We start from the raw sequence: 12,673 nt of genomic DNA, 5'->3' as shown, positions 1-12,673 counted from the left end.
TATTATTTACATTTAGTTTACATTTAATTTTTGTACAATTCAATTTTTACTATTTGAAATAGAATTTTAGAATGTTATTTTTGGTCAGTACATCACATACATATGATTAAAATGCATGCACAATCATGAATTGGGAATAATTTCGTTCAAAGCTTAAATCTAGCTTTGAAGGACTTTGCAACAGGTCAGGAAATATTAAGTACATTTTATAATTTTGCAAAACAAAGCTAAGGCAGAAATGTACCCCATATCAAACACCTTAACTGTTTGGAACCCAACTCTTCTGACCTCAAAATCACCTATTTTTCCATAATAAACTGTCTCAATGTCTATATTTTTGTTGAGAGCTTTGCTCATTGGGTTGTCTGAAGAAGATGAGATGTAAAGAACATGTGTATGTCTCTCTTTTTCCAAGAATCACACTGAGTATATACCTCACTGGCTTTCAAGTATTAAACAGGGCTGGAGGTCTTTAATTTTTCAGCCAGCCTTCGGCAGCTCAGACATTCTGTAATATTGACAGAAGGAAAATCATAAAAAATTTCTTAAAAGAAAATTGAAGGTGTATTGAGTTTTAATGAAATGCTCTTTTAAGATACATATTGCTTGGCTTTTCTGGGCTCAGTTTCCTTATTTCTAAAGAGAAGACAATTGGATTATGTGGTATCCATGCTCCTGCCAAGAGCAGGACTATTTTCAGTATGATGAAGAAAGTGCTTGTATTTTTTTCCAGCTATTAGTAGCTTGTTTCTTTCTTTCTTTTCATCACTCTATTTGTAGATAATTTTTCCAGCATGATACATTAATATATGATGGCTGATGGAGATGGTTTCCAGGACGCTTGTAAGATTATACATCTTCTTGTCTAATGACACTAATTTTGTTAAATGCTATTAGAAATTTGGGAGTATGGGATTATAAAACCAAGTATCATTAGCTATTCTACAGTCTGCTTCATATTGGTATGTCTTTTCTAGGTGTTCATGATTATCTCTTTCTGAAGTGGATAGGAATTATATTCTCTTATTTGTATCTCCCAAACATATCACCTCACAGTGAAAGCCGTGTTGGTGATATCTTGCTGACAGGAAGAGTGGTCTGTGCCAGTGATAACAACCACGTTCCTATTCCCTGACCCTGCTACTTATCTTCTGGGTGCCACCTTTCATACCTTCTATAGCCTTTCTGGGCAAATTTTAAAATGACCATGCTGTCAACCTTTTCATGTGATGAGGACATCCAGACTGCCACCCTTGCCAAATACAGAAATTGGCACTTGCAATAGCCCAGAAGTCACCTCTGTTCTGACTCAGCTGTGACCAATGACACAGACCAAAACACGTGAGAGAACTGCTGCTTGTCCTGGGAAGATATACATACATGTTTTCTAAAGAAAGAAAACTATTTCGGAATTTCTGGATGTGACAACCTTTCTTGTTCACACTCAGTAAACACGTTAGCTGGATTCTTCTGATTGTCAATTAGCGATGTTTTTTTGTTTTTTTTTTGCCAGGAATACTGGCATTGATGCTGTTCTTAGCATTGAAAAATCCTGTGGGAGAAATGAGGAACTTAGTTGTAGGTGTTATGATTCCCGAGTGTCTGACAGTCTTCTAGAATTATTATAACTAGTGAACTTTTCAATCAGAAAGATTGACTCTTTTGCTGTTAGGTTTCAAGAGGAGTTTCTTTGAAAAACAAGGGCTAGGATTTAATCTATTTCAGAGGCAAGTCACATCTCACATTATTGAGCACTTGGACTGAAGAGCTCGCAGGGCAAATGAGCCAAGGTCAGGAGTCTTCAGACATCAGCAGCCAAGTGCTGTCTTGTAAGAAGCGATTCTGTCCCTCAGTTACAGTTCTGCCCCTGGCCCTGACTTGCTCTCTCACCAAGAGATGGTGGTTGTACCTGACACAAGGGAGGCCAAGAAAGAGATCGAGAATGGCATTGAAAAATCATCATGATACTGAAATAGAGCAGAGAGCTAGACTGAATATGGATTTGTCGCTTCCCCTTTGCATTAAGGTGAGCCACACAAAATTGCCAGTTTTGTTAGTCCAAAAAAGTAAAATAAGAACAATTTTATACTGTTCAAAAACTTACATTTTTCTGACGATAATATAGAAAGGAGAATTTAGAGAATTCTGTTAGGTCAGCTAGTCTGATTCTTTTTCATGCAAATACAACTTTCTCAAGTTAAATGATCAGACTTATATTTTAAATATATGGTATTCTAAAATAAAATTTTAGTAGAAACAAGGTTATACAATCTAATAAATAAACTATTTCTCTTACTTAAGCCCAGTAAATTATGGGGGCAATATTATGTGATTATGACTACCTCCTGAAGCCAGGATGCAAGGTTCAAATTGCAGCTTGGATATGTAGTACCTTTACCTTGAGCAGGTTACTTACTCCATCTGTGACTCAGTTTCCTTACCTTTAAAATGGGAATGATAATAGTACCTATCTTGTTAGGTTGCTGCAAAGATTAAATGACTTAATCTACATAAAACATTTAGAATGGTACTCAGTAAATATTAGCTATTATAAATATTGTTACTGATAATTGCCAATCACCAAATGAAGCCATGGAAGAAAACTAATTAAATATGCAAATCCCTGTTGCTGTCATTGTTGCTGTTGTTTTCAAAATAGATTTTTGGTCTAGAGCAACTGATCTGAGAGCCCAGTACTATATTTTAGGACTGGCTATTGGTGTTAGGCAAAGCTCATGCGCATGTTGGGTGATAACATTGTCAAAGATGACTGAAACATTTCACATGATGAGCTTTAGAAGAGCCAAGAACTCCAGTGAGCTCTCAAGATAGATCATCAGCCTGCACAGAATTAATCTCTGCTGGTTTACAGACCAGAAGTGCAGTGACCTCACAGTGAGCCTTTTAGAGGATAAGTTCGATTGGATGAGGACAATGTTAGTGACTTGGTTGGTCAACATGCTCTAGCCCCTATCAAATCTTTGGTGTCTGAAATTTTGTCACACTGATTCCTGTCACCAGGAAAAAGGGAGCCAACTCTTTCTTGTTCAGGAATTGTGTGAGGTTCAACAAATACATAGCAACCAAGTTTTTATTTGAGCGGGGTGGCAGACAAGTTCTCAATATGCTACTAGAAGAAGAAATACCTGAGATAGCAGTGTTTATGGTCAGATGACTGCTGAAAATACAAGAAGGTGGAATCTAAAAGCCAAGAGGAATTTTCAGGGCAGCGGACCACTACATTTCCCTTTTTGCACTGAAAACTGTGAGGTCATGGACACATAGCCATAAACTCTGGAAAAAAAATGAGTTCCTTTCATACTGTATTCAGCAGTGGATTTGAAGCAAAAGGTCCTTGGTAATTGTTTTACTCTGATGATCTTAGGGAGAGAGGATAGTTGTGAAAACACTCTACCTCCCTGCTTCTCTCTCACTCTGTCATATTTCTTTGTTTTGACAATTCCAGAACCCTGATTAACTATCCAATTACTGCTAGTTAAAGTAATTGAATATTGCTGGGGAAGAAATTCACAACTCAGGTAAATGGTTTTATTTTACATTCACAATATTTCTCAAATGGGCACTCAATGCTCCCCTAAAACCCTATGAAATTTCCCCAGAGTGTTCACTTTTCCTATACCCTACACCAATATTTCATGTTCTGTCCCATCCTCTTCTCTTGTGATCATCTGCTGACTTTCCTCATGCTTCACAAAGAAAACCAAAGCCCTCTGATGGGATTTCTTTTTTTCTCACCAGCACATCAGGAATCCACCTGTGTTTTTGCCCATACTCTCTGCTTTTCCTCCCAACCTGTCTGCTCATTCTGCTTCTCTTCGAGGGCATAGATCAGCCCTGTTTCTTTTACATCACTAATGTATTCCTCTCTAATGGATGCTTCCCATTGGAATTATAACCTTAAAAAAATGTACTGATCCTTGTATCTACAATCCACTAACACATTTTTTCCGTCCCTTTACAGTAAAACCTGTTGAAAGAGTTTCTCTCTCTTTCTCTATTTCTTCTCTATCTCAACTTCTTCTCCTTGACCCACTCCAATAAGACTCCCCTCTCCAGCCCTCCCCTAAAAATGCTCTTGTCAAGGTCAGCAGTGACTTTTGTGTAGACACATTCAATGGTACCTACCCTCTCAGTTGCATTTGATAGAAAAGACCCCTGTCTTCATCTCCATATGTCTCCTTGTTTTCCTATGACTTCGGTGCCCATGCCCTCTCAGTTTCCTTTGCCAGCTTAACTTCTTCTTCTACCTTTCAGTGCTGGTATACTTTAGTATTCAGTCCTGTGGCTCCTTCTCTTTTCCATGTATTACGTTCAGTCTCCAGGTAATGTCGGTTATGGCTTTACATGCTGATAAATCCCACACTTATAGCTCTTGCCCCGGACTACACCACAGATCTCTGGACTCATATATCCAATTGTAGACTTGTCATATACACTTGGCAAGTAAACTTTCAGTGTTCTAAACAGTGCTATTAATGTATGTTTTCTCCTTTCCCACATATCTGTTTCTTCCCTATTCTAGTAAATACCATAATTTACCCAGGTAGCACAAAACAAAATTATACGTCAGCCTGTTCCCTTTGTTTTTTCACTCCTCATATCCAATCCACCAGCAAATACTGTCAAGTGTTCTCTCTGTATTTTCCGAAGGAATTTGTACCAGATTAGTGATATTTCTTCCTTAAATATTTGATAGATTTTACCAGTAAAACTAATAGCCAGGATTTTTCTTTGGGGGAGGTTTTTGATAACAGTTTTACTTTATTTAAAAGATGACTATTCAGATCGTCTGTTCTAGCTCTTAACAGTTTTGGCAAGGTATTTTCAAGCAATTTGTCAATTTCATTGAAGTTGTCAAATTTATTGGCATAAAATTGTCCATAATATTTTTTGTTATCATTGTCTGACCTGTTGAATCTGTTGTGATGAATCTCTTTCATTATTGATTTTGGTAATGTATATTCTTTTTCCCCTTTTTTTGGTTTATCAATCTAGCTAGGGGTTTATCAATTTTGTTGACATTTTCAAAGAGCTATCTTTATTGGCTTTATTAAATTTCTCTGTGTTTGTTTTCTCTTATCTCTATTAAATAATTTTTGTCAAGTTATTTTAAGTTTACTTTGATCTTTTTTTTTCTGACTTCTTAAAGAGGTAGAAGCTCAGGTCATTAATTTTTAGAGGTTCTCAAATTTTTTGGTCTCAGAACATATTTGCACTCTTAAAAAAAACTATGGAGACCCCAAAGAGCTTTTCTTTTATGGGTTATATCTATTGACTACCTATGATTATATACCATATAATAATTGAAACAGAACTGTTATAAATAATTAATTTTGTAAAATGTCAATAATAAACCCATTACATGTTAACAAAGTAACATATTTATGAAAAGTAACTATATTTTCAAAAATAAAAACAATAGTGAGAAATGACATTAAATTTCTGCATATCTCTTTATCATCTGGCTTTATAGAAGATAGCTGAATTCTCATTTCTGCTTTTGTACTCTGTCCTTTGAAATGTATTGTTTTGATTGGAGTTTATGAAGAAAATTCAGCCTCACACAAATATGTAGTTGGAAAAGGGGATTTTATTTTAATAATTTCTTCAGATAATGGGGGATATTCTCCTTTAATATTACACCAAAACTTGACAGCTGTTTTTCAGAGGTTACTTTCAGTGTGGAATCTGAAACCATGCCTGTGAATTTTTCATACTCTTATTTTAAAATCTACTCATCTACCTTGAACTTTGAATGGAACTTTGAATCTCTTATCAATCTTTTTGTTTGTTTTCTGTAGTAACAGCATGCCTTGTTCATCAGAAGATTATCAATTCACAGAGTTACACAAATCTTCCAAAGATTCATACATTTCATTGTACAATATGAAAAAAAATCTCATTTGTTAATATCATCACTGATCTCCATTGATAAGTTTTTAAACATTTGGTATTTGCAGCGGCAGATACCAGTTTCCCAAAATTATGTTTCCTATGAAAGCTTAAATTCTTTATTACTGGTAACAGTGTCGATTGTTTTCCTTGAAGTGACAAGCTCACTTCATTTATTTTTGACAACATGTCTTCACAAGTCTGACTAACCATTCCTTGTCTATCAGTCATTATTTCAAATAAAAACAATTCCATGAAAAATGTGGCTAGGTCATCTCACAGCACAAACAATCACATAGGTGCTTTTCCTCAAGACTATCATTACATTTTGGATTTTGGTATGCACCAGAAGTGCTTTCTGTGTGATCTCATTTTGTCACACAAAATAATAAAAACCTGTATACACCAGGTTTTAGATTTAATAAAGCTAATATTTTTACTGGTTTATCAATGATATTCTCAAGTAAAACTGGCATTTTTTTTCATTTACTGCAAGTGACGATGCAGAATATAACGACTACTACTGTTGTTCGGTGCCATTGCCTTGACTTGTGCTAAAGCACCAGAAGTTTTACCCACTGTTGCTTTTGCACCACCAGTGTAAATGTAAACATCATGAAAAAAGCAAAGAATAACTTATTATTATCAATATATTTTTCTCAAAGTGTCTTGAGTGATCCCCAGGTTTTTATGGACCACACTTTGAGAATCTCTGGCCTAGATTAATAAGAACAGGTGTGTGTGTGTATATATATATATATATATATATATATATATATATATATATATATATATATATATATGTAAATTAAAAAAATATATATATATACATTCCAAATGCTTTTTCTACTAAAAATTTATTCTTTAATAAACAGTATGTTTAAAATTTATTGGATATAAACTTAGATATATAATATGAGCAAGATATAAGATGATTCAAATATCTAGAGAAAATTTAAGAACTTTTTCTTAGGAGTCTTAATTCTTTTTTTTTTTTTTTTTTTTTTGCAGTTCGCAGGCCTCTCACTGCTGCGGCCTCTCCCGCTGCGGAGCACAGGCTCCGAACGCGCAGGCCCAGAGGCCGTGGCTCACGGGCGCAGCCGCTCCGCGGCATGTGGGATCCTCGCGGACCGGGGCACGAATCCGTGTCCCCTGCATCGGCAGGCGGACTCTCAACCACTGCGCCACCAGGTAAGCCCAGGAGTCTTAATTCTTTAATCACTCTGTAACCTAGCTTCTTCTTTATGGTTGTTTTGCACGTGTGCTTTGGACAACAGATCCTCAAACGTAACCTTTTTACTAGCTATTTTCACTGATCGTAATAATAGTACCTGCTGTATATTAAGCTATTAGTGTATGCCTGGCACTGTATTAAGTACTTTAGATTCGCTAATTCATTTGGTTCTCACAATAATGCTATGATGTGGGAATTGTGATTCCCATCAAATAGGTGAATGCCTAATAACTATGCAGCAAAACTGTGTTGAATGAATAATTCACTGCGTAAGGTTCCTCCCTCCTATAGTCACCTCCCCTACTACCACTCAATAAATGGTAGAACCAAGACTCAAACCTGGCTATCCATGAAGCCTAGTCTTGTTCCCTCAGATGCTGTGAGGTGTCCTGATAGAGCAAATGCACTATGTTTGGCCTCTTAACTCAGCAAATTAGTTTTGAAGGTTAATTTTCTGGCTGTTTTTTAAAGCAGAGAGGGGTAACTAAGTAGTTGTCATCTGAAAAACCACTTCCACTGCAAAAGCCCAAAGCCGTTGTAGCCGAGCCCTGTATCCATGACATCGCAACCCCAGGTAGAAGAAGCTTCCTTTAGTAACTCCACCACCTCACTTTCCAGCTTACTACTCTAATCATCCCAGCTGATTAGCTTAATAAATATGTTTAATAAAATGACTAATGGTTTTTTAGAGTTGTATTTTTGGAGCTAGATGTCATTTTCAAAGATTTTTTATTAGTTTCCCTTTTATTATTTCCCTCCTTCTATTCTCTTCACTTATCCATAGTCTACACTGAACATCTTGAAACATACAATGAACACAACTGAAGGACTTTTAAAACAAACTTAGAAAACGTTTTTCTTCAGGGACCTAAACACATATAACATTGTTGGAGGAAAAAGTACCATTAAGTTTGCTTTGACTTTTAAAGTGCCTAGGGGCTCATGGGGGAGAAATACTCAAAGCATGCAAATGAAAAGAAGGTTTTATCCTAAGATACCTGAAAAGCCTTTAGTAATATATTGCATTTATTTTCTCTTCGACTTTTCCATGTGGCAAAAAAACACAACCCCACACTGTAATAAATACTTAATTTTTTCTTCTTTCCTCTGATCAAAGTCCAAGACACTTACAAAGAAATTCTCCTCCCCAGCTAAAAGAAGAGCAAAATTCTCAAAGACAAGAACATAAAATTTGATAACCTTATATCTCCCAGTAGACTGAAATTTATTTTGAAACCTAAATATGATAATGTGACTGAAAATTTAACCTACTAAAACTAATGACACTCCAGTATTCCTGAATGTCTAACTTTAGCATTTGGCTGGTACCTATGAACTCACCATTTCAATAAAAATAAACTAGTTAAATCTCTTTGTCCAAGAAACTTACGATTTAAGTGTGTTTCCTGCACATCTTTACTATGATATTTAACAAGCTAAAAGTGTAGTCCATTGTTGGGAAATAAACTAAGAAGTCACATAAAAGCTATTTGAAGTCTGAAAAATGGGATACTTTTGAGCCCATCAGAGGAAAAGTGACAATTTTTACTGCCCCATCGAGACTTCTGGTAACTTAAGTCTGTTTCTCATTATTTTTTTCTCCATTATGCTTTAAGACATATTTCTTTCCTCTTCTTTCCCTTTCTGAATGAGATTACTACAGACATTACCTGCCTTCGAAACAGTGGCGGGGGGGGGGTGTTTCAGGGCTGATCAGATCCTGAAGTTTATGGCATAGCTTATTCTGAATGTTCTTCAACAAAAAGGCATTTAATATTCAGCACTTTGGATATAAGGAATTGTGTTTCCTTCCTTGTGATTGATCATATTCTTATTTGCCATTGAAAAGGTGTATTGTTTTCACTTGTCAGCCAAAAAAAAATCCCTGATGTATATGAGATTTACCTTATAGTTGTCATCCTGTTGGAAAATTTAAAGGTTATAAGTAAAATTAATGTGAACATAAATCAAACCCAAGCATTTTAAACAGTTTTGTGTTTTTATCAAGAGTATTAGTTTTTTGAAATGACATTGGTTTAATGATGAATTAAAACAAATCTAATTTATATATTTTCAAATTGTTTGTCACTCCACCTGATCCTGCACTCCCTGTAGGTCAATATTTAATTTCTCCTAAGGTCATCATTTGTGAGAGAGGCTTTCTTTGATCAAAAAGACCCGCTATCTTGGCTATTTATATTTCTACAGGGCCTGTTTTCTCAAAAAAATTGCGCATTTGACATATATACTTCCTAGAATTTTATAATTGTGTGAAGATTTTTTTCCCTATATAACTTTTTGTATCAGAAGGTTAAATTCCCTGGTCAGAATTTAAAAGTTTATAACCATTTAATCGACCCTACTGTACTCAAATTTTACCCACTCTGTAAATAAAGCAAACATTCTTATTCTGTGTTTCACTTTGATAATTAGGCATAGGGGGGTCAATGTTGGCTCATCTATGAAAGCAAGTATGTTTAAAATAAGTGAAAAAAATTTTATGGAACCTGGAGAGTATTTGGTTATCAACATTCATGGAGACAAGTAACATGGCTAAATTTAAATGTAACCAAAGTTATTTTAACAGCCCCTTTTTGTCTGAAGATAAACAACCATCAGGACACAGATAGTCCTCTGATCACTCTGAGAGATTTTAGTTAGTGAATCGAAATCATCAAGGTACAGAGCTTTCCCTTGTCTCAGAGAGTACATCAAAAATTTGTTTCACAAGACAGAAAGAACTCTGGATTTTTAGCAAAAATATAATATGTATTGCTATTCGAAACAAGTTAACACAAAATGGAAGAAATGTTTTAATTTTATTTTCTAAAGTTACATGGAGAATAAAGAGATAAATAGGAAAAGAGAAGAGTTATTAGCTTATCCAGAGTTCTGTGCTTCACTTGCTGTTGCCAGTAAAACTACTGGAAAAAAAAGGGTTGGGGCTTCCCTGGTGGCGCAGTAGTTGAGAGTCCGCCTGCCGATGCAGGGGACATGGGTTCGTGCCCCAGTCTGGGAAGATCCCACATGCCGTGGAGCGCCTGGGCCCGTGAGCCATGGCCGCTGAGCCTGCGCGTCTGGAGCCTGTGCTCCGCAACGGGAGAGGTCACAACAGTGACGGGCCCGCGTACCACAAAAAAAAAAAAAAAAAAAAAAGAGTTAATGGGAACCTGGGAGTATGGAAATTAAATTAGTTATGCATTACTTGGAGTACAGACTGATAATGTAACAAATATACCTAAAATACAGTGGCTCGAACAAGAAGGAGGTTTATTTCTTTCTAACACAACAGTTCAAAGGTATGTGGCTGGTTCAAGGTCTCTAGGTGGCTCTGCCTCAGTAGGTCTCCCAAGAATCCAAGTGTCCTTTGTCTTATTGCTCTAGCCTTTTCTAGGATGTTGACCTTGTCCATATGGTAGAAACTGGCTCATGGTTAAGTGCATTCTAGACAGAGTATGTGGTTTAAGAGAATACTTAGAGCAGAGAAAGGAACAGTGAAAGACTGGGCTAATATGATACGGGGTATAAGGATACGAAAGAGTATGTGGATAGAAGGGGGGTGTAGGGATAGAAAGAGAAAGGGAATTCAAAGATTCTGAACAACTTTAGGAAAAAAGTTTTAGAATAGAACTATAAAAATAAGGTGATCTTATTAACTAATGGACAAGGCAGACTTCAACAGTTATCCTGAAGATGACTCAAGATGAGGTAGTATGGAAGGTGAGATTTCTAGAGAGAAAAACAGTGCCATCTGGATGGCAGTTTTGTACATCATAAGCTGCTGAATAAATATTAATGATGTGCAGTGGCATTGGGATGAGTAGCCACTTTCTAGCCACTGGGTGCCATGTAGCTCCCACTGAGAAGGAAAGAGCAACATGGCTGTGAATATACTTAGGCTTTTATTATTGAATTTCTGAGAAGCACACTATTTCCAGGGATATGCAAGAAGAAAGGGCTGGAGAAGGAAATACTCAGGCCCCACAATTAGTAAGATTGAGTGGAAAACAATCCTTTGAAACAGGGGCCACCAAACTTTTTCTGTGAAGAGCCAGATAATAAATATTTTAGGATTTGTGTACCACACAGCCTCTGTCACAGCTACTCAGTTCTGCCATTGTAGGGCAAAAGTAGCCATGGGCAATATGCAAAGAAAGAGCATAGCTGTGTTCCAATAAAATTTTACTTATAAATAAAAGGTAGAGGGCTAGATTAGGCCTACAGGCCATACTTTATTGGCCTCTGTTCTAAAACAATGAAATGGGAGTAATTAGGTAAATTAGGCAAAGGTTTTTTGAATTGTAAGCTTATAGAAGTTTATAAATAAGTTGCACTCTACTAGATACAAACTATTTAGAGAGATGGTGGAGAATAACTTAGAAATAGAATAAACATAGGAGTAGAATCAACAGTAGGTAATGAAGAAGATATTAATGCCCTCAGAGGGTGCAGATTCTTTGGAGTAGAAGATAATAAATGTGATTTTCATTATATATAAATATTGTTGCCTCTGTAAATGTTTGGATCCTAAAACAATACTGATAAACCAGCATAAGTTTTATATAAAAATCTATAAAACATTAAAATTATATTTTAAATAATTTAAAGCAAACATAAACAAAAGAACAATTATTACATATTTCATTCTAAGTGTTTCTTCCTTCCCTCCCTCCCTCTTTCTTTCTTTCTTTCTTTCTTTCTTTCTTTCTTTCTTTCTTTCTTTCTTTCTTTTTCTTTCTTTCCTTCCTTCCTTTCTTTTTTGTTTGTTAAAATTAATTTAGTCAGTCAATCCTTCTAAAAAGGACTCATCTGGTAGAGATAAACTGATTCTGAATCTGATTCCAGACCTTCAAAATGCCTTCATAATATAAAAAGTTATATCAGGGAAAGGTACAGAATTCCAGGTGGAATAAAAACTGAAAGCTCTTATTCCCTCCAAAAGATTTTAAACATAAATGTTTTTTATTTATACAGCACAGTAGAGCCTAAGAACATAAAATAAGTACTATTTTAAAATATTACATTAGAAAAAATTTTCCTATGTAATAATGCTTGAGACTCAAACAATATTTTTTATAATATGTACCACCACATATTTTTCTCTCAGATAATAAATGTCATCAGATATAATTGCCTTAACTACTTTGGAAAGTGACAGTCAAGTGAATAATAGCAATTGTCTCAACACTTCACTCTAGGATGAAAAGGGTAAAATTTTCTCTGTTTGTGAAAAGATCTGCTTGCCTGAAAGTCCTGCTCTTGGTGTGTTAGCCACTCTGATTCTTGAAACTCTTAGGCAGGAGAGTTTTCAATCATGATTGCTTCTTCTAAACAATGGCTTGATAGTAAGTGTCCCTCTGTACTGGAGATATTATTTCTCACCAGTGAAGAATCCAATTTGGAGATCTTCAGAAAGTTGAGTGGCACTCTGTGATAATGATGGCCTACACTTGAGGTGCTTTACACTTTATAAAATATTATTATCTAATTGGTTGAATTTCAGACTTCAGACCACTCTTTGGGGTG

This window comes from Grampus griseus (genome assembly GCF_964374135.1).
Source record: "Grampus griseus genome assembly, chromosome: 13".
Lineage (NCBI taxonomy): Eukaryota > Metazoa > Chordata > Mammalia > Artiodactyla > Delphinidae > Grampus > Grampus griseus.
Note: the sequence above shows the minus strand (reverse complement) of the source record.